Below are 25,872 nucleotides of genomic sequence, written 5' to 3' on the forward strand. Positions count from 1 at the left end.
AATAGCCGAACTGCTGAACTGCAGTCAGCTGAAGTAGCCTGCAGTGCTGCATTTAACCACTGCGCCACCTCGGCTCTATAACAAATGTCTCACTTAGCAACAAAGATTTTGGGCTTAGTTGTGCTCATAAGTTGAGGACTACCTGGAAATGGTTCTGACATTTTCCCCACTGTTTAACCGTGTGAAGCAAGACATTCTATAAATGAGAAATATAAATGAGAAATCCCACAAGCATCAACACTGCAAATCACACAGGAAACTAGAATTTGAACTGCACTGCAGCTGAGCCAGAAGAAGATCAATGGGATATAATCACATGGCTCAGTGCCAATAGAAGACCAAGATGAAGCTCCAAGCCCCTTTGATTGTCCTTTCTCATTCGGTGTCAAACTTCCAGATCCATCTGCAGGGTTGTCTTCTTGCTGTATCTATGTCTTTCTTGTTGTTGTGCATTCTTCCTAGCATAAATATCCACCAACTGCCTGGCCTGCTGAGAAGACTCCTAGTTTACTGCTGAATACCACCTCTGGCTATCTGCTGTCCATCCCTGGTGATCCATGTGATACTGTTGCTGCGCTTTTGTAGTGCCGTTGATGCCCTTTTGCTGTGGGGAACTGGATGGGGTCCCACAGGCTTCGGCTGAATCCTGCTGAGACTGAATGACTTTGGGTGTATGGAGCTCCAAGATCTGGAACGTTGACATTTTTAGTTTTGCATAGGGTGGCACTATCCCAGACAGATCCTGTCCGCAACTTGGAGGTTCTCCTGACTTGCTCAAAGAGCAGGTGGCAGTCATGAAGATCAAAGAGAGCCTTTGCACACATTGTGGTTGTACGCTAGTTGTGGGCTTTCCTGAATCAGGAGTCCATGTGCCCAGTCATTCAAGCCCTAGTCATCTTGCATTTGGATCAGTGGTGGGTTATGACAGGTACGGCAGGGGTGGGTTTCAGGCGGTTCACGGCAGTCCCCGCGAACCGGTTGGTCGGCGAACCCGGAAGTAAGTAACTTCCGGGAATGCCGAAGGGTCCACCTGCCCGCGTTTCTTACCCGGTTTTGACGAGTTCTGCGCTGCCACGCATGCGCAGGACACATAGAGTGCCTGCGCGATTCTCCAGGAGCAGCTGGAGCATCGCACAGACGCTAGTACGCATGCGTGCACTGCGCATGTGCATGAGGACGCCGCCGGCCCCGTTCCAACCGAACCAGTTGGAACGGGGCGAGAAACCCACCCCTGCGGTACGGGTGTACTGGTGCCTGCTGGGAGCACTGGGTACTGTTCCAGTACGGTGTTCCAGAGGGCCCACCCACTGTCCTTACCTGTATTGGAGCTCTTTAGGGCTTCCACGCATACGCAGGGATCATACGGCCCTTGCGTGACGCTCCGTCGAGCAGCTGGAGCGTCACAGAGCATTACGGAGCATCGTGGAGCATCGCAGTTGGTAAGTACGCATGCGCACACTGCACACGTTCATGTGGTGGATGCCGGGCCCCGTTGCACCATACTGGTTGCAACGGGATCCGGAACCCACTACTGATTTGGACTGTTACAACATGGGGCTACTTTTGGAGAGCATTCAGAAGGTACAGCTGATGCAGACATGTGAGCAGCTTTTGGGTCCCTTGGGTTGACCCATGTTATACCCCTGTTTCATGAGCTGCACTAACTCCTGGTGTGCTTCCAATTCAAGGTATTGGTTATCACCTTTAAAGCCTTTCATGGCATGATCATTCAATTACTTGTGTTTGGTGCACTGGTAATATCATATTGATAATAAAGATATAAATTTTATCTAATATTCTAAGGCAGTGATGGCAAACCTTTTTGTCGAGGCATGCCAAAACTGGGGGGAGGAAAACATGATTCAGATTTGTTTCATGGTCTAGTTCACAATTATGAGATTTCCTGGCAATATTCTCAGAATACTTATATCTCTATTTAGCACAAAGATAGCTTTGGAAAAGTCAGTATCCATGGGGCTGTTCAAAACAAGTGAGAAGATAGAAGTAGCAATGGGAACCAATCTCAGCCTATTATGTGTACATACAAAGTGGTGAAGCAATGCCCTCCCCCTGCGCATGCATACACAATCCCACCCCCCTGCGCATGCACGCAGGCTTCACTGAAACCTCCGACCTTCCGGGAGGTGCATTGGGGCGGGTTTTTTGCCCTCCACAGGCTTCATGAAAGCCTCCTGAAGCCTCCCGAGGGAGAAAACTGACCAAAAGTCAAGGCTGAAAATTAGCTGGCAAGCACACGCATGCAGGATGAAACTGACAGGGCAACACCTCACCTGCCCTCAGAAATGGGTCCGTGTGCCACCTGTGGCAAGCGTGTCATAGGTTCACAATCACGGTTCTAAGAGTTTAGGGCAGTTTCAAATTGATATAATTACATTGTTTTATCTCGAGAATATCCATAATCAATGAGAAAATGGGCATTGATGATTCATCTAGTCGTCACCAACTGGGCTATTATTTTACAATATCCATGCCTCCCTCCCACACACACAGACAGTTCAGGTTCAGGGGCCACATATGAATTGCAAATGCAGTGCAAGGCCTGGATAAGGATTATTCAATTAATATTAAATAATACAGTTCTGGACTTACAATTTAAAAGAGTAACTTTAGTTGCATGATCTCTGAAGCCCAATCCGTGGAAACAATTATGGAAATAAATGTAGCATATTGTACTTTAATTGCAATAACCCATTTGAACTTACTGGAAGCATCCTTTTCAAGAGCAAGACTTGTTCAACGATGAGCAAAAATTTAATGAAGGACATATGCCACATGTCAGTTCCGACTGGTAAAAGTAACACTGAAATATCAGTTCACGGTGGCTGCAGCAGAAATAATTACAATCTCTCAGCATAGTTATAGTAGCCATTCCCAAGAGAAAGAAGACAAAAATACAGTGGAAGCTATCCAATATCTATTTCCCCTAAATGGGCAACACAAAAATACGAGTAACCTTAAGCAAATTTGTAGATCTATTAAGTATCTTAATGTCTTTGTAAAAAGTTCAGTTTGGGTTCTTTTTCTTTAAAAACCTTGTTCTCTTAGGGATGAATATAAAATCACATATTATTAGCTGCATGCGTATTACTAAATAGGTAGCATGACCAAGGTTGTGCAAAGGATTTAGATGAGAATATGCAGCTTTCGGAAGGAATATCTTGAAGACATCTACCAATTCAATGGGTTACTGTTAACATAGATGGAGATCTCTGTAATCCAGGCATATTCATGGTCTAAAAATTATTCAGAATATCCTTCTTATACAAACCTTAAAATTAAAAGGAGGAACTGGATTCTAGAAGTTCATAGATAATGAATGATTCTAGCATTGTGAATGAAACAGCCTGGTCAAACAAAATCCATGCAAATAATCATAACAGTATAATATAAATACATCAGTTGTAACAAATTTCATTGTATACATGATGTACAAAGACCATAAAGGCTATGCTACAGTACACATGTTATGTTTTGGAAGACTGTGGTAGTAGAGGATTGTTTTAAAAAAACAGGAAAAAGTGTAAAAATAATGGATATCCCAGTTATATTTTTAATATATATTGGTACCTGCAGGCACGTGCAGTCAGGGGAGGCAGGGGAGGCAGAGCTTCACCACTGTCATCATGAAAAGAAAAAAAATGTAAAAGGAAAAAGGCAAGAGCTGAGGTCAGGCTGAGCTAGTTGCTGCCAGAGTCACAGTGGATGACTCTGCTTAGTGCTTAACTGTTTAAAAAAGCCTCTAAAAAAGTGCGCTCTACAGGAGGAGGCAGGAGAACGACGTGCCTCATCTAGTCTGGTGTTTTAAGATCACTCGAGCAGAGTTAAGCAAGGGTTAAAAGCTGAAAAATTCCTGGCGTAGATGAGGCACATCGTTCTCCCACCTCCTTCTGTAGAGGGCACTTTTTTAGAGGCTTTTTTAAACAGTTAAGCTCTAAGCAGAGTCATCTGGCAGCAACTAGCTCAGCCTGACCTCAGCTCTTGCCTTTTTCCTTTCACATTTTTTTTTCTTTTCATGATGGCAGGCAAGAGCAGAGTTGAAATCCTCTCTGAAACAGCTGGCAAAGGTACGTATGTGGTTGGAGGGAGGGGGTGGGAATTTAAACTTCATCCTCAAGTGTAGATCCCTCCCCAAGTGTAGTTTGGTTGCATGCAGAGCTACGTTACCTTTTCACACACACCACACACACACTGATTACAAGTTTGAAAAGGCAATGTGGCTCCACCTGCAATCAAAGGCTCGGATTGGAAGGCAGCAGGGGAATGAGGGGGTATGGCAGAGGAGCTGCTTCCAAGCCATTGGAAAATATATCCAATCCAACTTCTGTGTTTGTGTTTGAGAGTGAGTGAGTGAGAGAGAGATCCAACTTCTCTGTGTGCGTGTGTCTGCTTGAGAGAGGGAGGAGAGAGGGAGAGAGGGAGGAAGGAGGGGGAGGGAGAAGAAAAAGAAAAACTTTTTCGCAAAGGAGAAAAACAAATGCTGTTGCTTTAAATCGGAACTGAGCATGCCTGGCTGTGGAATCCTGAGAGTTGAAGTCCACAAGTTAAAAAAAATTGAAACCCCTGTGTCAGTGCCTCACCAGCCATAAACCTCACCGCACGTCACTGGGTATTTAGCATTAATTGATTCCAGGAAGCATGATGAGTACCAAAAATGATGAGCATCAAACAATTTTTCCCATGAGGAGTAATGAAGTGAGTTACAAGGCAGTCAATACTGACAAGTTCTAGCTTGTGCATTGAGTACCAAACAAACAATGAGTACTGGGACAAAATTTCATGTCAAAATGCACTGAGTACCAAATGTGATGAGTTTCAAAGCAATTGAGTGCCAAGATACCACTGCAAATGTACTTGTTCCCACAGTCAAAACTTTTCATGCAATCCTTTTTTGGTGGAGAGTTCAACCTGCAGAAAATGGATTTGAAAAAGACACGCTATGCTTCTCAATCATTCTACGTACTTCTCAATCATGAGAGTACTGTAGGAAGATTATTTTTCTTATTATGAAACACAGCAGTTTGGATTAGTTCCAGTAACAGCCAAGGTTGCTTATAAAAATGTTGATTAAAAAAAGTGTTATCCAACTGTATCTAAAACAGTTCCCGGTTTTTTTTCTTCAGAATGCTGAAATTCTGCTGAATGTTATTTGTACAAATTTGCAAAACTGTTTTGGATTCATTAGTACTAATTTGTGTAGTGAAAAACACTGTCTCTCTCCTTTTCAGTTGCAGGTGAATTTTCAAATAACACATGACAAATATTCAGATAGAAGAACATTAGAATATGGGTAGGGCGGAATGGAATACAGTATGTAGCTGTCAAAAATAAAAATGTGTGGGTATATGGAATAAAACGTCTAAGGCTAGCAGTTCCTTTAATAAAAGAATAATCTGCTCCTTGCTGAATTTGGAGGGAATGAAAAATCAAATTAAACTCAATAACATCAGTAGCCTTAGAAAGTGCAGAAGGACATAATCAGTTTTTCAGTGGCTGGAGCTGAAGAATACTTCATCATAGTGTCATAAAGTATCTGTGAAATATGTGTCACTTTGAAAAAATGGAAAAAAACAAAGAACAGCAGAAAAATGGGTGTAACGATATTTCATGCAGAGATATAAACACTAGGCAAGATGCTTATTTAGTTATACAAATACAATGCATTTGTGTAGAACTATTATACATAAATTATTTATGCCTGTAGGCTTCAGCAAGATTATTCATCAACAATAGAAACAACTTTCATTCAGAGACAATGGATTAACTTTTGGGTTTCTAAATTTAAGCAGTCATTTCTAAAATATGTCTTTAAAAAATGACTTCAGTTCTAGTCAGTAAAGATAATTCTAACACATGTTACAATGGTAAAGTGGCATGGAATAGTAAGCCATTTTTGGCAGTGCCCATGCTATCTTTGTAATGTAGGCATTGACCTAAGCTATCAGATACTACATGCACTTTACTATGAGTTTAAATGTTGTGGCCCTCCAGTGGCCAGAGAGCTGGCAGCAGAATCAGGCAGTGAGGAGGTTGGGAAGGAACATGAGCCAGTCCTGGAGGCTGGGGAGGCTTGAACCAGGACTCTGCATTGGAGACAGAGATGGGCCCAAGACCATCTGGCAGTTCTCAGCTGCCTTCGGAGCTAGACAAAAGTGAGGCAGAGGAACAGCTGGAGCCTGTTCCCGGCGTGCTCATGCACAGAGCTGGGAGAAGAAAAGAACAGCTAAGAAATCAGGGTCGACTTGGGAATAAAGCCACAGCTGGAGGGTGAATGGCCCTTCCCATAGGAAATAAAAGAAGAGCGAAAGGGGAGTGGGCTTTTTCAGGAAACAATTCATTCATTCGTTTGTTCATTCCTTTCAGGAGTGGAAAGAGCTGTCCATGAATCTCAGAGACTCTGTGCCAAGTCTTTCCTTGCACAGCACCATGACCCGACAAATGCACGCACAACAAAAGCGCGCCGACAAAAGCGCGCCGACAAAAGCACGATGTCATAAACGCACCCACGCACCAACAAAACCGCGTCCATAAAACCACGATTTCAGTTAAGGTAAGAGTTAGGTTCAGGGTTAGGTTCAGGGTTAGGTTCAGGGTTAGGTTTAGGGTTAGGTTTAGAACTCGCGGTTATTACTTGTCTGTTGAAGGCGCGCTTTTGTCGGCACGCTGTTGTCAGCACGCTTCTGTGCTCCTTCATCGAGGCGATTTAGAACTCACAGTTTTCTCTCCGCAGTTTCATTGGTGCGCTTTTGTCAAGCGCGCATTTGTCAGTGAACCGCACAGCACTGCATTTGGAAAACATTTACATGGCAGCTTCCCAGGCTAGATGAGGTCTGTGGTCATAAATTCACCTTTGAAAGACTATTTACCAGGCCTTTGCTGAATGTGAATGAGAGGAATTCACATTCGTTTAATAAAAGGGGTTTTGTCGGGACCAGGAATCTGCTTCATGCTTTTTGGGGAAGCCTAGGTCAGAACATTAAATCAAATCAATATTTAAGTCAATACATTTGGGCTATATTTTAAGCCAACACATTTCTATTTCAAAGAAGTATAATATATTACATTTTCTAATTTTAGAACTCTGTTGTGATCATAAAGCTGGGGAGGAAAATCAGCTGTGCCACGCAATTGAGATGAACTAGAAAGCAGGAAATAAAGGACAGGGGCAGATGGATGGATCCAGATGATTGTCGGAGCTACTGGTTCACCCTTGTATATTTAACATAAAGATAGCTTTGGAAAAGTCAGTATCCATAGGGCTGTTCAAAACAGGTGTGAAGTAGCATTGGGAACCAAGCTCAGCCAATTACATGTACATAGAAAGGGGTGAAATGAACTCACAACACTAACTGGAGAAATGTAGAAATGTCACTCAGGAAATATTTATTAAAACAAGATTTCAAATCCACATTGTCCCCACTTTAGAGAACAAATAGCTAGCAAAACTGTACAAATGCATGGTAAATATGGTTTTGCACACAGTTTAATCTCAAGACAATATTGCATTCACTCATTATATTATATACCGTAAGATGTTGATTTGCTACTAAAAACAAGTGTTTTTAAATATCCCACCTGAATTTACTCTTGCTAATAGAAAGCAACCAAAAGTAACATGCAGGTTTGAAGCAGAAATGAATATCGAGATCAGATTTTGCTCTTATAATTCTCTTCTTACAATATCTAAAATCCAAATAATTAATAAGTGAATCCAGCAGATTACTACTAAATTCTTATACTATTTTCCCTCAAATATATTAATACAGTCATGTGGTGAAAAAAAGACACACCCTCTTTGAGATCTATGGTTTTATATATCAGGACCAGTTGTGGGTTCCGGGTGGTACGGCCCGGTATGGGTGTACCAGTAGCAGCTGGGAGCAGTGGCCACCGTACCGGGATGGTGTTACAGTGGGTCCATCCACCTGCCCGCGTTACTCATTTCTTTTTGAGGGAAATGGGCTAATTACACTGTACGCAGGCACAGCGTACAGTGCCTGCACGACCTCAGCAAAAAGCTGGGGCATCACAGGGAGGTTGCGTGCACATGTGGGCGGAGTGCGCATGTACATGCGGGCACAGCATGTGTGCACATACGAGCGCAGCACGCATGCCCGAGGTGGACGTCCAACCTTATTGCAGCGTACTGGTTGTGACGGGATTTGGAACCCACCACTGATCAGGACATAGTAAAAAATCATTTGGTCCTTACCAGTAATTAAATCAGGTAAATACTAACTCATGACATATTACACCATGCCATCATTTATTTTACAAAAAAAAAAAAAAGCAAAAGACTGGTTATGTTGTTACAACCTTCAATTTGTATTTCCTCATTTTTGTTATTCAGCTTTGCAACACTGAGTTTAATAAGTAACAGTTCATTTGAATGTTGTATTCATGTCTCTCTGGTCTTCACCGTGAGAGAGAGATATACTGATACATTGAATCAATTATATTATTTGATAGGAATACAAAGGTGGTATTCAACTGGTTCGGACCAGTTCGCCTGAACCGGTAGCGGAAATCGCGGGTGCCCCTCCTGCCCAGTTCTATGCCATCTTATTTAGGCATGTTTTTGAGGCCGGGTGCATGCCTGGAAGATACAGGCACATGCAAAGCACATATGTGCAAGGCTGGGCATATGAATGGAAGTGGGCAGGTGTGTACGCAGCAAACCAGTGGTAGCAAAATGTGAAACTCACCTCTGTAGGAACACTATTGGGTCAATGAATCACTACATTAATGAACTTCATTGAATCAGACTATAAGGAGCATATGCCTTAACCTTAAAAATAGATGTGTAAAATATTTGTATATCAGATAATTATGATTTATTGTCAGAGAAAGAGCAACGTCAAGAATCAGGCATTCTAATTTGTAATCAGATTTCCTCCATGCTAAGTTAATTTTAAAAGGGGGAAAGATTTTAAAAATTGGGGCATTTCCAATTTTAACAGCACCCAGGTGAAATTGATCAGAAGAAAACAATTATTATTATTATTTATTGGAAGTCAGGGAGAATATATTTCTGATGTGGCATGAAATTTGTATTGCAATCTTAGTAAATTACTACAAAGAAATTGAAATCTTGGCATTGCTTTCCGATTAAGTTTTAATGTTGACCAACATGTGAAAATAAGCCAGAGAAGAAATCTCTGAACTAGTTAAGCGGAATATTTGGAACTAAGCATGAAATGGAAATATTTTATTTGATATGGATTGTGTACTAGGCTTTGATGGATAAAAGAATCATAGCATTTGATAAGAATGCAAAATTGTAACCCAGGTTTCTACAGACTTACAGAATAGTTGAAATAAATTTAGGCCAAGGTTTTAAATCTTGGTGCCATGTGAAATCACTTTACCAATGGAGTATGTGCAACACAAACATCTATTGACATTTTCATTTCAGATGGTGAACCTACCTGAATAAATACAATTACTGAAGTGCTGGAGTGGAAATAAGACTTTAAAAGAAAAAAAAAACAGAATTCATGGCATTATATCTTTCAAAGTCATGATTATATTTTTCCCTGATGTAAATGTGTTTTTTGAATTCTTGCAGCATTACAGATCACGTTTTCCAGTGCTCAAAAAACAGAATTTCACCGGAAATTTATTTTCTTGTTCTTATATTACAATAAGTGATTTGACTCATTCATTAGCCTAGCTTAATTCAAGCCTGCTTGCACACTGCTAAAAATCATTTCTCCATATTTTCCATATTGCTCTGATCCACAATCCAAATATACTATGCTAATCTTCCAATATCTCTGCTAAAGTTTTGATGTATTGTTTGGCTTAACTATGCTGTTCATTAGGAGGTGACCTTTTGTTTAGATTGGTTGGCTGACTTCAGTACTAATAAGCTGACGGATGAGGTGGTTAATGAATCCTGTGTATAGAAATAATGATAAATTGCTTATTTGAAATTCTACAAACACAGCAATGCAAAGCTACCTGGAGGAGTCTCTGGAACTGAACCAATTTTACAGCAGGAAGTTTTATTGATTACATTGAGAGAGAACATTTTAATCATTTTTACAGCAGTGTATAGCCTGAAGTAGTAAAATCCATTAAACAAGGATTATAAACTTTGTTTTAAACTGGATCCTAAATTATTTCCTGATGTGCAGTCAACAGCACTCTATACAATCAATCCCTGTTACTAAAGTGTATTAAAATCAAGGAGTTTGAGTTTAATTGCCACTATGTCTGCCCTTCTATAGGAGGCAGATGCTCAAGATGCTAAATTGCTATCACGCCCCTGGTGATTGGCAAGGTTTAGAAGTTTAGAAGTTTAATAACATTTGTATGCCGCCCAATCCCGTAGGACTCCGGGCGGCTAACAATACAAACAAATCAAAAGAAAAAGAGGAAAGAAAAGATAGATTTAAAAACACACCATGCACTCCATTCCAAGTGGGGCTGGACCATATTTTGGGGTCAACATCCCCAGGCCTGCCGGAACAGCCAGGTTTTAGTGGCTTTATGGAAGGCTGAGAGAGTGGGAAGGATCCGGATCTCTGCGGGGAGATCATTCCACAGGGCCGAGGCAGCTACAGAGAAAGACCTCCCCCGAGTAGTCGCCAACCGGCATTGTCCGGTCGACGGTACCCGAAGGAGGCCCAATCTGTGAGATCTTATAGATCGTTGGGAGGTATGTGGCAGGAGGCGGTCCCGTAGGTATCCAGGTCCTAAGCCATGTAGGGCTTTAAAGGTAATGACCAGCACCTTGAAGCGCATTTGGAGACCGATGGGAAGCCAGTGCAGCTCGCGGAGGATAGGTGTAACATGGGTGTACCTAGGTACACCCGATATCACTCGCACGGCTGCATTCTGGACCAATTGTAGTCTCCAATTGAAGGCCCAAAAGAGACTTCATTTCCTTAGAGTCCTGAAAAAAAATCAGGTGGAACAACGGCTGATGACCTCTTTCTATTGGTCCACAATAGAAAGTGTCCTCACCAGAGGTGGGTTGCTCCCGGTTCCACCCGAATTGGCCAAACTGGTAGTAGTGGCAGTGGGAGACTCCACCCAACCATCCAGATGCTTCTGCACAGAAGTGCCGCACACACATGGGAGCGCACGTGAACTGGTAGTTAAAAAATTGGCAACCCACCACTGGTCCTCACATACTGCATTACATATGGTAACTGCTGCGGACAGGAAGGCACTACAGAGAGTGATCAATTTGGCACAAGAAGCCATTGGTTGCCCTCTAACACACTGCATGACATTGCCAGGTCTCGCTGCTTTAGCAGAGTAAGAGAGATACTCAGAGATGATTCACACCCTGGTTAGTGTCTCTTTGCACTTCTACCATCAGGCAGAAAACATCAAAGCATAGCCAGCCGAACAAATAGGTTTAAAAATAGTTTCTATCCTTGGGCTGTCAGACTCTTAAACACAACCACAATCACTCCATGCACACGCATGAGTTTAAATGTTGTGGCCCTTCCATGGCCAGCAGAGCTGGCAGCAGAGTCAGACAACGAGGAGGTTGGGAAGTAACATGGGCCAGTCCTGGAGGCTGGGGATGCTTGAACGAGGACTCTGCATTGGAGGCAGAGATGGGGCCAAGGCCACCTGGCAGTTCTTAGCTGCCTTCGGAGTTAGACAAAAGTGAGGCAGAGGAACAGCTGGAGCCTATTCCCAGTGTGCTCATGCACAGAGCTGCTAGAAGAAAAGAACAGCTAAGAAATCAGGGTCGACTTGGGAATAAAGCCACAGCTGGCGGGTGAATGGCCCCTCCCATAGGAAATAAAAGAGGAGCGAAAGGAGAGTGGGCTTTTGCAGGAAACAATTCATTCGTTCATTTGTTCATTTGTTTCAGGAGTGGAAAGATCTGTCCATGAATCTCAGAGACTCTGTGTCAAGTCTTTCCTAGCACAGCACTGCATTTGGAAAACATTTACATGGCAGCTTCCCACTCCACGCACACGCAGAAACGTATGAGTAATTTTTCTTTTTCTTTCCTAATTACTTGCATAGGGATTATTCTTTATACTATTTATGTTGTTTGTATTTGTTGTCGTGGATTGCACCACTAAGGCTAAAACCAATTTTATTGTATACATGATGTACAACGACAATAAAGACTATACTATACTATCCTACAGACAGGATTTATACTGGGCTTTCCCCCCCCCCCTTCCTGCATACCACTAACACTTACCTTACTTTGTTATCCTCCCTTTTCCCTACTGTTGACCATAGCTCCAAACATCAACAGAGCCTTCTTTTTGTACCTTCAATCTTGATGGTTTTCCGACAGCAAATCTACTTCAATAAAATAATGGATTTTTAAATTAGAGATTTAAAGTTATGGACTTTATATTTTAGGTGGTTTGACTTGGAAAAGCTAAAACACAGAGAGAGGTCTTTGAATAAATCTTTCAGGATGAATTAGGTATCCCGTTCCAAGAACAATCAGTCGCAGCAAATGGGAATTATCTATGTCAGTAGGAGTATATGTCTTCAGGTTGGGAGAGAAATGGTTCCTCTAAAAATTCAATGGAAATGCCTAGTGATTTTGATACTGGGATAAGCATGCCTATGCTCAGAATCATTAGAAAGAAGGATGAAGGGAAGAGTTTATTTGGGCAGTTTATCTGTACATGAGACACAAAGCCACATTCATATTCATGATATCCAGTGGTATTTTTTTTCCCTCTGGACATGCAATTGAAAATTATCACTTGTCTCTTGGGAAAATAGGTTAGATATATACTTTTGAAGGCAGGGAAAAATGGGCTCACAGATCACACTAACTTAAAAATAAATTTTGTGACTTACTTGGTTTTAACTTAGCACTGAACGTGACTTAACTATTATGGCTTACAGTTGACCATAAGACATTAAATAGGCCACTGTGGTTTGATTTGATGGTTTGTTTGTTTGAGTTATATAGTGCCTTTTTTCCAGGAAAGCTCAGGAACTTGATGGAAAGCACTCTGTTCTCTATATTTTATGTACATCAAGAGCTGTTGGAGTGGTTGATAAGCTTCAATGGCTCAGGGTGGGCTTAAAATTGGGGATTCCAGTATAGTACCTTACTCACATACACAATGATCTTTTAAACTATCAATATAATCAGACAGGGTTTTCCATTCCAAAAATACAAATTGAATATCATGTTTGCTACTAAATTATGAGGTGAAGTTATCTATTGCTCTGTATCAAGAACACACCAACATATTGCTTTCAAACTTTTACCCAAAACCTCAACAACACTATATCCAGGGAGTCAGAATATCAGAGAGGTCAAATTGATTTTAACTACTTTTTATTTACTTGCTAATTTTACAATATCCAAACACACAAACGTATTTGTGTGTGTGTGTGTGTGTGTGTGTGTGTGTGTGTTTTGGTGCAGATTGTGCCTTCAAGCTAGTTTTTGATTCCTGGCCCCTGCCTAGATCAGGGATCGCCAATCTTGGCAACTTTAAGACTTGTGGGCTTCAACTCCTAGAATTCTTCAGCCAGCAAAGCCTGAGAAATTGTTCGCTGAGGAATTCTGGGAATTGAAGTCCACAAGTCTTAAAGTTGCCAAGGTTGGAGACCCCTGGCCTTGATCAGTCCCTACAATTTTCTTGGCAAAATTGGCCATTGCCTACATCTTCAGACTGAAAAAAAAGTGACTAGCTTATGGTCACCCAACTGACCTTGGAACCAGAGTTTACTGTTTCCCAATTTCTAGCTTGATGCCTTAACCATAGCATCAGACTGGGTCTTGTATGTGTATTTTTGTATGTGTATGTGAAGGAACACAAATCCAACATTCATTATTACATTAAAATTGCTTCCACATGTTAATATATTCAACAGGTAGAAAAAACTGCCATAATTCCTATTTATATAAGGTGGGCCTTATATAATTCAAGTCAAATATTGAAAATGCATTGGCTTTAACTTGACATGAAGAAAACTGAAGAATATTGCTTTCCCCTCTCTGTTGTGTCAACACAGGAGTCATGTACAAACCTATTCACTAAAGCCATCATTTCCCCGCTCTTGTTTAACTATGTACAGCCTAGCAGCATTCAATGAGATTTATCTTTAGAGAATACTTCTGCATTTATCCATAGGAATGTGTTGTGGTCCAGCAGGAGCTGCCAACAGACTCCGATAGTGAGGGCCCCTATGAGTCGGCTCTGGAAGATGTGGAAGACCCTGGGCAGGGTTCAGACTCCGAGCAGGGACCAGAGAGGCGCCTGAGGCATGGAGCAGCGGTGAAAGCCAAAGGGAGTTTGTCCCTGATGTCAGGCCCTGGAGCAGTGGGGAGGAGCAAAGGGAGTTGGTCCCGGACACCAGGCAGAGAAGGGCGGAGAAGCACAGGCAGCAATTATGGAGACATAGAAGATAATCAGGTCAAGGTGATTGTCATTTGGCTCCTCCCAAGAGAATATATAAGAAGAGACTTTGGGAGGAGACCTTTTGCAGGACACAACGGTTTTACTAAGCTGGAGAAGCTCTTGTGTGTATCTCTTATCTGTGGGAGTCTGGGTTGCTGCCAAAGTCTTGTCTGTGAGTAATTACTGTGAATAAAGTGTGGCTAACAGTAACTTTGTGTTGGCATGACTCACTGTACGGAGGGGGGTCAGAACAGGAATGTATTGAGCAGTGCAAGATGTCGGCACAAGTTATTTGATTTATGATCTTGGCAATTTGGGGGAGGGAACTAGACCATTTACTTATCACTTTTCTTCGTTTCCTTTTTTCTTTAAATTTGTATCATTTTTATTTGCAAGAAACTTATTTAATGGAAATTATTTTGTTAAAAAAAAGTTAAAGCTAGTGTAATGATTATTCTGGTGTTACTGGCATCTAATCAAATGTTTTATTTGTAAACTATTTCCCATGCTTTCCTTTTTAGGTCCATAAAATTCGTGCCTAACATCAACCCATCAGCTATCTTCGGATAGTTGAGGACTTCTAATACTTTTACTATTACTTTTAACATGGGCTTTGCCCCATATTCTTTGTTTTATAGTATTAATTATTATGTTTAACGGGAAAAGTTTTTTTAAAAACTAAGGAATATCATTTCAAAGTGGCTTTTATGGTGCTTCAAATAATTGTCTTGGATCTATGTACACTATCATTAAAATGATAATAGTGTAATAAATTCTTAAATTATTTTACTTGCACCAGATTTATATAAATGGGTGACACCACATTTGACAGTTTAGTCAGCTAAAATCTAGATCCGTGATGGTGAATCTGTGGCACCCATGTGAGCGCTAGCCAGCTGATTTTTTGCCCTTCAGGATGGCTGGGGGAGGCTGTTTGTTGCCCTCCCCAGGCTTCAGGAAAGCCTCCAGAGTCTGGGGAGGGCAATTTTGGCACTCCATAAGAAAAAGATTCACCATCACTGATCTAGATGATGCTGATAATTGATCATGGTCAGAGAAACTGATAAACCAAGCAGAGTATTGACTTTGCTTGTCAGAAGTCAGTTGGAAAGATCGCAAATGACAATCACACGACCCTGCCATGATACCCACTCTTTGAAACTTTATCCCCCCCCCAAAAAAAAACTCAGACTGGCCTGATCCTGCTGGCTTTGCTATCAAACATGACCCCTTGATAATATGAGTAAGCACCTTTTAGTGTATTTATAAGAATTCTCAGTGACTACTTTTTATACTGCTTATTGATTTCAATTTTGGTTGCTTTTATTTTATTTATTTATTTGCATCCCACCTTTACTTTTTTTTACAAATAATTCAAGGCAGTGAACATTATCCAACATGCCTCCCGTCTCCCATTTTCCCACAACAAGAACCTTTAAGGTGAGTTGGACTGAGAGTGAGTTTAATGGCTGAAGATTACACAGCTGGATTTCATAGCTAAGTGGGGGGTAGTACTCATGGTTCCCCACTTTCTAGCTCTCTTGGCCAAAATTATAGATGATTTTAGAAAGTCAGTAATTGTTAATAAGTCCATTTAGAATAATTTTTCAACTGTTTCACAGCTTTGAAGTAGTACTTGTAATTTCTAATTGTCGGATTAGAATTGATTCCCGCTAGGTATCAATGGAGGAGAATTGGATAAAAAGCTTTCTTACCTTTATCCACAAAATTCACTTTTAGTTGAGGTTTCAATCTAACCTGGCATCTGCAGTCCCTTTGAAATCCCACCTTATGTTAATAAATTGATTCTGGTTGGATGATCTACTTTAGACCAATAGAGTTGTCTCATAAATCTGTAATGCGGAGATCTTATTGAGGGCGAGGGCGTGTGAAGTATTTATAACATTACTTAATTCTAAGAGATGACCCTGTAGTAGTGCACGATTACTCCTCTTATCCACTAATTCAATACAGGAAATTGTACGATAATATCTTGATCCCCAATGAATTCCCCATTTTTTCCATTTCTGCGTAACCGTGACAAATTAAAAGTACAAGCATCAGAAAGTTCTCGCTTATCATTGTTAAAGCAGGTGTGGTAGTTCAGAGAGAGTCACTATGACTTTCTGGGGAAGAAAATAAAGTGTGGATTTTGTAACAAGACTACAAGAACTAATTTTGTAACAAGAACTGAAAAATCAGTTCTCAAATAATGAACCAGCAAATGTGTGGAGAAGCCTACAGAACATCCATGTGTCAGGGTTTCAAGTAACACCCCCAACGAAAGGAGACTCCGAGTCTTGAGATTCCTCAAAGTTCCATTTTATTAGAGATGTCATATTGGCACATCTGGGAAAACCCGAATCTGAAAGTTTCCAGGTTTTCCCCACCCAAATGAAAGTTCAAATCTCTGCCCAGCACCCACATGTCCATCACATGGCATAATCAGTCACCATCCCAACTTGAGATGCCTCCCAGTCACACCACTCCAGTGCAGGGCAAGATGTCCTTGAGTCTCTGAGACAGGAATGTTCTTTAGACTATATATCTCCCATATGCCATATAATCCCCCCTCCCATTTTCCCACAGCAGAAAATGTGGCAGGCCTGAAGGTCCAATGCAAAAGATGGCTTCCAGGCCTGTTACTATGGCTACAACAAGCCTCCTTCCCTTACTAAAGAGAATCATCAACTGGCAAATGACCTGAATGTGTTCTACTGTAGGTGGTCACCATCATCTCTCACTACATTCCCCACCTCAAATACCAACACCAAATTTCCTATGCCTACCTCCATCCCTCTTCCGCTCACCACTGGTGATCTTAGAAAAATATGCATGAGGTCTATTTAATAGGCAAAAGATCGAACATCTCCGGTCCACAATATTTCAGGAAAATGCCGCGCTTTCTGTCAATAGACAGGTTGGTCAGATCATGGGCTAAAAGAAAACATTCAAAGCGTTCCAGGAACGCATCCCATGATTCAGCCTCAGGACGGAACGGAGAAAAAACAGAAGCGGCAGCCATGGGAGGCACGTAGTAGGGATCTGGTTCTCCATCTCTCATTGCCAGTTTTAAGTCTTGAGGGACAATAACTGAGGAGACCGGTTAACAGTAACAGGAACTTTTATTAACAAACTTGTGACAGGCAAAAGGCAAGCAAACCCCATCTGACAGCTATTTATACTTGTAGCTGTCAGATGGGGAACCAATGTGGAGTTTAGGATTTTTCCGCCGGCCGGCAGGCGCGTCTTAGCCAATCAGAGGTGATTTACACAGCGCCATCTGCTGGCCAGAACACAACAAAGATCATAAAGGCCCAGATGGAGTGTCTCCTTTTTGCTTGAAAGCCTGCACTGAAGAACTGACCTTCATCTTCACCCACATCTTTAATAAGTCACTGGAGATGTGTTATGCACCTTCTTGTTCAAGCACTCTACTATCATCTTGTTTCCCAAGAAACCCTCCATCAAGTAACCAAATTACTACAGACTGGTTGCTCTGATATCTGTAGTTAAGAAGACCTTTAAGATGTTAGTGCTGACCCACCGGAAAATCATCACAGATCTTCTCGTAGACCCCCCGCTTGTACGCAGTTTGCCTACTGAGCAAATAGATCAGAAGATGATGCTGTCAACATGGCAGACACTACATCTTGCAACATCTTGAATCCCCAGGGTCCTTTCTGTAGACTTCAGCTTGGCATTCATATCCACAATTCCACAAATTCTTCCCTCTAAACTGTTTCAGCTAGCTGTGCTGCCTGTACTTGTAGGTGAATTATTAGCTTTTTGACAGATAGGAAGCAACAGGTGAAGCTAGGGAAAATCACATGGAATACCCGGCCAATTAAGAATGAGCCGAGATGGCGCAGTGGTTAAATGCAGCACTGCAGGCTACTTCAGCTGACTGCAGTTCTGCAGTTCAGCTGTTCAAATCTCACCGGCTCAAGGTTGACTCAGCCTTCCATCCTTCCGAGGTGGGTAAAATGAGGACCTGGATTGTTGGGGGCAATATGCTGACTCTGTAAACCGCTTAGAGAGGGCTGAAAGCCCTATGAAGTGGTATATAAGTCTAACTGCTATTGCTATTGCTATAATAGGCATCCCTCAGGACTGTGTGCCTTCTCCATTGCTCTTCTCTCCATATACCAATGACTTCATCTCTAAGGATCCCACTGTGAAAGTACTGAAGTCTACAGATGATACAACAGTCATTGGTTTCATTCGAGATAGTGATGAGTCTGCCTATAGACAGGAGGTTGAGCAACCGGCCCTGTTGTTCAACCGGAACAATCTGGAAATATATGGAATTTTTCACTCTTGTCGAACTTGATGCAAACTGTTCTATTGATTATACAGTAAGTATTATTATACATATGTACTTCCAAAAAAAATCATGTTCAAGCAAACAAATGAACAATTCTATCACTGTTGAATGGCAGTACTCCAAGGGATGATGTTCAGTTCAATATGTACAATCTGGGCATCTCATTCAAGCAAACTCTTCTAATGTTAGTTGATTTAAAATTTAATATACAGGTGAAACTTGAAAAATTAAGAATATGAGCTGTAAGCCATAAGCATCACAATTATGACAAATCACAGCTTGAACTATCTTGCTTTGCATGTGATGAGTCTATCTCATATATTAGTTTCACCTTTTAAGTTGCATTACTGAAATAAATGAACTTTTGCACGATATTCTAATTTTTCGAGTTTTACTTGTAGTTACGTTGTCCTGGTCCTGCCCATGTCTTCTCCTGCATCCTTGGGGTACCACTAAATAGTGAAATGCTCTGCTTATCTTGAAAAAGTATGCGTCTCAGTAATTAAATAGCATTCCTCTAAGCATATGGGATAAAGTGAGGCAGATTTGATGGCTTTAATTGAGTTCTTCTCTTTTCAGATGTGAATTTGTTACCTAATTTTAAGATAGACAAATTATTACCCTACACTTTATTCAACAGGATGCCTGATTTCTACAGGTTCCCTACAAGCCTCAGTTGCACAGTGGTTAGAGTGCAGTACTGCAGGCTACCTCTGCTGACTGCTGACTGCCTGCAATTTGGCAGTTCAAATCTCACCAGGCTCAAGGTTGACTCAGCCTTCCATCCTTCCGAGGTGGGTCAAAAGAGGACCTAAATTTTTGAGGGCAATATACTGATTCTGTAAATTGTTTCAACATGGCTTTAAAGCATAGTAAAGAAGTATATGTCTAAGTACTATTGCTATTCCCATTAGAGTTTACATTGTTTCATAAATTTTCATTTGTGTTACATCTTTAATAAAGATGTCCTGAAAATAAGGTTCAGGGTCATAGAAACTGCTTTCCATGGTCTATTTTAAGGGGAAGGGTTACACTGACACTTAGCTCTAGCCTACTTTTCCTCAAAGAATCTGAAACCATGAAGTCCAAACTACACTTCTTTGAGGCATTATAAACACAAAAGAGATGGGGGAAAGACTGACTCTTCATCTCTGGCTCTGTGAAGAAAACAGTACCGTAAGTAAGCAGAAAATAAACAGAAATGTCATGTTAATTTCATGCTACATTAGAATCATAGAGAAAAGTCAGTGTTTACTAAATGAAAAATGTGAGATGGGTAAAAAAAGACTTTAAAAAAAGAAACCAGTTTCTAACAGTGTGCATTGTGGCTCCCAATTGATCAGTCTATTTCTGTATTTCATTTACTGTTGCTCAAGAACCATTGTATCATTTATAAGGTTCAAAGTAAATAGATTCCTTGGACTATATCTCAGGAAAGGAGCTAGGAAACACCACAAAATGTATATGAATGGTGGTCCTTGTAGAATTGTTGTTGTTAGTTGTGAAGTCGTGCCGACCCATCGCCACCCCCCTGAAAATGTTCCTCCAGGCCTTTCTGTTCTCTACCAAATGGTCCATTTAAGCTCATGCCAATTGCTTCGTTGACTCCATCCAGCCACCTCATTCTCTGTCATCGCGTACTTCTCTTGTCCTCAATCTTTCCCAGCATTAGGCTCTTCTCCAGTGAGTCCTTCTTTCTCACTAGGTGGTCAAAGTATTTGAGTTTCATCTTCAGGATCTGGCTTTCTAAAGAGCAGTCAGGGTTGATCTCCTCTAGGACTGACCTGTTTGATCGCCTTGCAGTCCAAGGGACTCACAGGAATCTTCCCCAGCACTATAGTTCAAAGGCCTCAATTCTTTGGAACTCAGCCTTTCTTATGGTCCAACTTTCATAGTCATACATTGCAGTTGAGAAAACCATAGCCTTTGACTATACACACTTTTGTTGGCAGGGTGATGTCTTGCTAAAAAAAGCTAGCACAATTACAATTTCTTTATTTGTTGCTTACATCAAAGTTGATTAATAATTTGCTGCATTAAAATAATTTATTAACATTGAAAAAAGCATTATTTTTTGTCACATTCCTGGGTCCCGACAAAACCCTTTTTATTAAATGAATGTGAATTCCTTTCATTCACATTCAGCAAAATCCTGGTAAATAGTCTTTCAAAGCTGAATTTATGACCACAGATCTTAGCTAGCTTGGAAAACTGCTATATAAATATTGTCCAAACACAGTGCTGCGCAAGGAAAGACTTGGCACAGAGTTTCTGCGATACACAGACAGATCTTCACACTCCTGAAATGAATCAATGAACAAATGAACACATTGTTTCCTACAAAAGCCCACTTCCCTTTCACTCCTCTTTTATTCCCTATAGGAGGGGCCGTTCACCATTCATTGGCTTTACTCCCAAGTCAATCCTGATTTCTGAGCTGTTCTTTTCTTCTGGCAGCTCAGTGCATGCACACATTGGGAACAGGCTCCAGCTGTTCCTCTGCCTCACTGCTGTCCACCTCCGAAGGCAGCTGAAAACTGCCAGATGGCCTTTGCCCCATCTCTGCCTCTGATGCAGAGCCCTCATCTGAGCCTTTGCCAGCCTCCAGGACTGGCCCATGCTTCTCCCCAACTTCCGCACTGTCTGACTCTGCTGCCAGCTCTGCTTGCCACTGGTGGGCCACAACAGCAAGAGTCTGACTCTGAAAACTGCTTAGAGAGCACTGTAAAGCGGTATATAAATCTTAAGTGTTATTGCTAAGTGTTATTCAAGGACAAAGACATTTCCATTGGCAGTTCAAAACAATTGTCAAACTTTCGCAGAGGGTACCACAACTTGTTGTAACTGAGCCTGCAAGATTGGCCTTCATAAAGAAATGTTTTGTGCAATGCTGGACTTAAATGGGGGTTTAACTGCATTGGTCATCTCTGCTCACTCACTGAGCCACTCCTCACTCAGGAGCAACAGTTGACCTACAGTTAGATCATTCTATCAAGGTACCTTGCACTGAACCAAGAACACTGGGGGTGGATTCCAGCCACCATTACTACTGGTTCGGCAGTAAAAAAAATTGCCCACGTGCACATTTTCATTTAAAACTATCTGCGTGTGCACACAACATTAAAAAATAAATAGAAATTACATTTTAATTGAAGATTGTTCTGCACAAGTGCAAAACAGAAAATCAAGATGGCGCCGCCAATCATACAATTGGTACGGTCACATGTCTACCAGAGCTTAAGAGCCGAGGTGGCGCAGTGGTTAAATGCAGCACTGCAGGCTACTTCAGCTGACTGCAGTTCTGCAGTTCGGCTGTACAAATCTCACTGGCTCAGGGTTGACTCAGCCTTCCATCCTTCCGAGGTGGGTAAAATGAGGACCCGGATTGTTGTTGGGGGCAATATGCTGACTCTGTAAACCGCTTAGAGGGGGCTGAAAGCCCTATGAAGCGGTATATAAGTGTAACTGCTATTGCTATTGCTATAGAGTTACCAAACCTGACCAAATAGGTAGGACCTGGCTTTGACATGTCAACTGTTGTGGAGAAAACAGTCACTGAAATAAGAAACCAGAGCATTTGGGGAATGATACAACAAAGAAACTTTTATTGGCATGCACAACTATAATGATCACTGGCTCCCAGAATGCAAATGAGATTTTAACTCAGCAGTGTTATGGGTTACATGCCTCCAGAAAGGTTACGTATGAATGACAAAAAGGCATTATAAATCATAGTTGACCTTTTCAGGTGGAATGTGACATCTAATAACACTATGGCTGACCTTACTATGACTATCCTAGCGTATCTACCTTCACAGTCTCTTGTCTTAACTACCATATGAAATATTTTTTTGTTTTTTAATTTAGGCCTATTTTAAGAAGCATTTATGAGCATTCCTGAACTTTCTCTGACTGATCATAGTAAATGCATTCATTGCAACTAGAATTTAGTTTCATTTCTTTCAGCCTGAAAATTTTGGTTTATCTGTATTTCATCATGAGGGAAAAGTGCTTTCTTGGATTTAAGAAGATTACAAGAATATTCTATTTAAAAAGCCTTGTCCTTTTCATAGATACAATAGCAATAATTTTGTACAACCATCAGCTACTAAGAGTAGCTGATAACCCGGCGTTGGGCAGAAATTTATAGACATTGAAGCATTTGTATGACAGGGATCCATTGAGAGGAGGCTTTCTTCCCCCTACTCTTATGCCCATCATCCCTGCCCTCTCCCTTCCTCCCATCCAGTCCTCTTTCCCGCCCTGTCTACTATCCTGGCACTTGGCCCCAAATCTATCAGGCGCTTCCCTACTGGTCCACTGGAGAGCGAATATCACAACTGGCTTTCCAGAGGAACCTGTGAAGGAACAGACATCACAAACAATTGCCACTCTAGGACTCCACACTTGATCTCCTTAACGGCCTAGACGTTCCACAGTTATGCTGGAATGCACGCACATACACACACCTGCCCTCAGTATTTGTTTCCAGAAAATAAGTCATCTGTCTATCGTTTTGTTGAAATTGATTGAGGCGCTCCAGAGTTATGCTGGAACATACTTACATATTATTATAAATATATATTAAGGAATATGTCAACTATGCAGGTAGAGTCAATATTCTGTATTTATTTGTTTATTTTTGGTGCCTTGACTCTGGTGGCTGTCTAGAAAAGTCTCTGTGGTTTTATTGGCAATACTTTGAAAATGGTTTTCTATTGCCTGTTTCCTAACGTGGCACGACATAACCGCAAACATCAAAAGCGCGCCGACAACACCGCAGCGCTAAAACCGCGATGTCAAAAACGCGCCCACAACAGCGCACCGACAACAGCACGCCGACAGAAGCGCGATTTAACTTAAGGTAAGGTTTAGGGTTAGGGTTAGGGTTAGGGTTAGGGTTAGGGTTAGGGTTAGGGTTAGGTTTAGGGGTAGGTTTAGGGTAGCTTTAGGGTAGCTTTAGGGTAGGTTTAGCGTTAGGTTTAGGGTTATTTTTAGGGTTATGTTACAGTGCGCTTCTGTAGGCGCGCTGTTGGCGCGCTGTTGTCGCGCGGTTTTGACGGTGCGGTTTTGTCACTGTGCTTTAGTCACACGCGCTTTAGTCTACCGCGGTTTTGTGGTGGAACCGTTTCCTAAGACTGAGAGATAGTAGAGTCCCCTATTGTACTAAGTTGCAGGAGCAGACTCTTATTGCCATAGCACAGACTTGTAAATCATTAATTGTAAAGTAAGTAGTTTTCTGGTTGTAAAAAATGAAGATAAAGGGAAGTTATGAATTATAAAAGATATGGAACGATTTATAAAGAACTGACTTCCAAATAATCATTTTTGTTTTCATTCCCTATGCAAGGGATATAAAAAGCAAAAATTTGCTGGAAGCTGAGTAATTTATTAACTCATATATAAATCATATGGTGGAATTTTTTTTATGAGATTTGAAAAAAGCCAGTTTGTGTTTCTTTTGTTTTGTTTCCTGCTAGCTATTCTACAATATATATTTTTACAGAAGTCAAGTTTCTAAAATCACATTACTGGGCTTTTTTCTCCCTCAAGTGTAATTAAAATGGGAAAAGATATGAAAACTTTTCAAACTAAAATGTTTGTCTGTAATCAAGAAATAAACTTTCTAAAATAGATATTTATTATGAGATGTTAAATACTATTTCAGCTATAATGTCACAAGCTGTGCTTTTTAAATATGAGATTATCAGCCAATAACAATATGATTCAGCATCCCTACAAACCAATTAATGTGGATGCTTATTAAACTTTATTATTTGCAGAAAATTGAAGCCTTTCACTTGAAGTCCTTCTGCTCATTTGTTTATGAATCTGGCAGCCAGTTATCTAGTCTAATATGACAGTATTATGTGTAACCAATTGGAAACTGCAAAATATTCTTCCGTGGGAACAAAAAATAAACCTTAAGTGTAGAATACACTATTGATTTCCTAAATATCACATAGGAAATAAGGTAGTACTACTTAAGTCACTGGCAATTGGAAGAGATGGAATATAACTACTCCTTTTTATTTCAGTGAAAATAAATGTAAGTACATTTATTTTCTAGGAAAGCTGAATGCTTAATAAACAGAATCTTAATCAGACGGTTTTAATTTCTCTTTCATTTCTCATGAGCTCTATTAATAGAGTAACTTACACTTATTATGTCTCCTCTATGTTTAACCTTTGACTATAGGTATTGATTTGTACATCACTATGTCCAAGGGCAACAGCATCATTAATTGCTAAGTGATCTGGAAAACAATTACAGACCTCTTGGATTTTATACAAAGAGATGAATGGAGCTGTCAACATAATCAGATGCTGTGGAAGTTGTTGATGAGTTCAATTGTGCTGTTCATCTCACACTCTCCCATCACATACTGTACCCACTAGACATTTTAATTTGGACTCCCATCAATATTGCCTCCAGGGCCAATAACACAGTTCTTATGTGTGGTTTTGCATAAAATCCAGAGAATTGGAGGTGATCCCAGTAGATTAGTCATACCAGAAAATCTTAATTATGTAGGGATGACAATGATGAGAAGAGGAGCAGGCTTGCACAAGGTTAGGTACATCTATGAGACAACAGGTGGCCACTGAAAGCAGAATCATCTTCAAAAGTATAGATTTTTAAAATGGGGCACAGTCTGTTTAGGAAGACAATCGTGATATCAGAAAGACAAAAACTTCTGCTTGTTTCTCCACTGATATATCAGTTGATAATAACTCAATTCAGTGTTTTAAAAAGTAATCATTTGAAGTTTACATAGATGTTTATGAATAATACTTTTTCATGCTAAACAAATAATTCCCTCACCACTGTCAAACTATTCACTAAGGCTGCATTACTATTACTAGTATTAGCATTACTAGTAACTTTGTTGCTTGTATCCTTACGATTTATATTGATATTGATTGTTTCCTGGTTGCTTATTTGTACCCTATGACTAGCATTAAGTGTTGTACCTTATGATTCTTGATGAATGTATCTTGTCTTTTTATGTATACTGAGAGCATAGGCACCAAAGACGAATTCCTTGTGTTTCCAATCACACTTGGTCAATAAAGAATTCTATTCTGTTTTGTTCTGAGCCGAGGTGGCGCAGTGGTTAAGGTGCAGTACAGCAGGCCACTTCAGCTGACTGTTATCTACAGTTC

This window comes from Thamnophis elegans, chromosome 9 (genome assembly GCF_009769535.1).
Source record: "Thamnophis elegans isolate rThaEle1 chromosome 9, rThaEle1.pri, whole genome shotgun sequence".
NCBI lineage: Eukaryota > Metazoa > Chordata > Lepidosauria > Squamata > Colubridae > Thamnophis > Thamnophis elegans.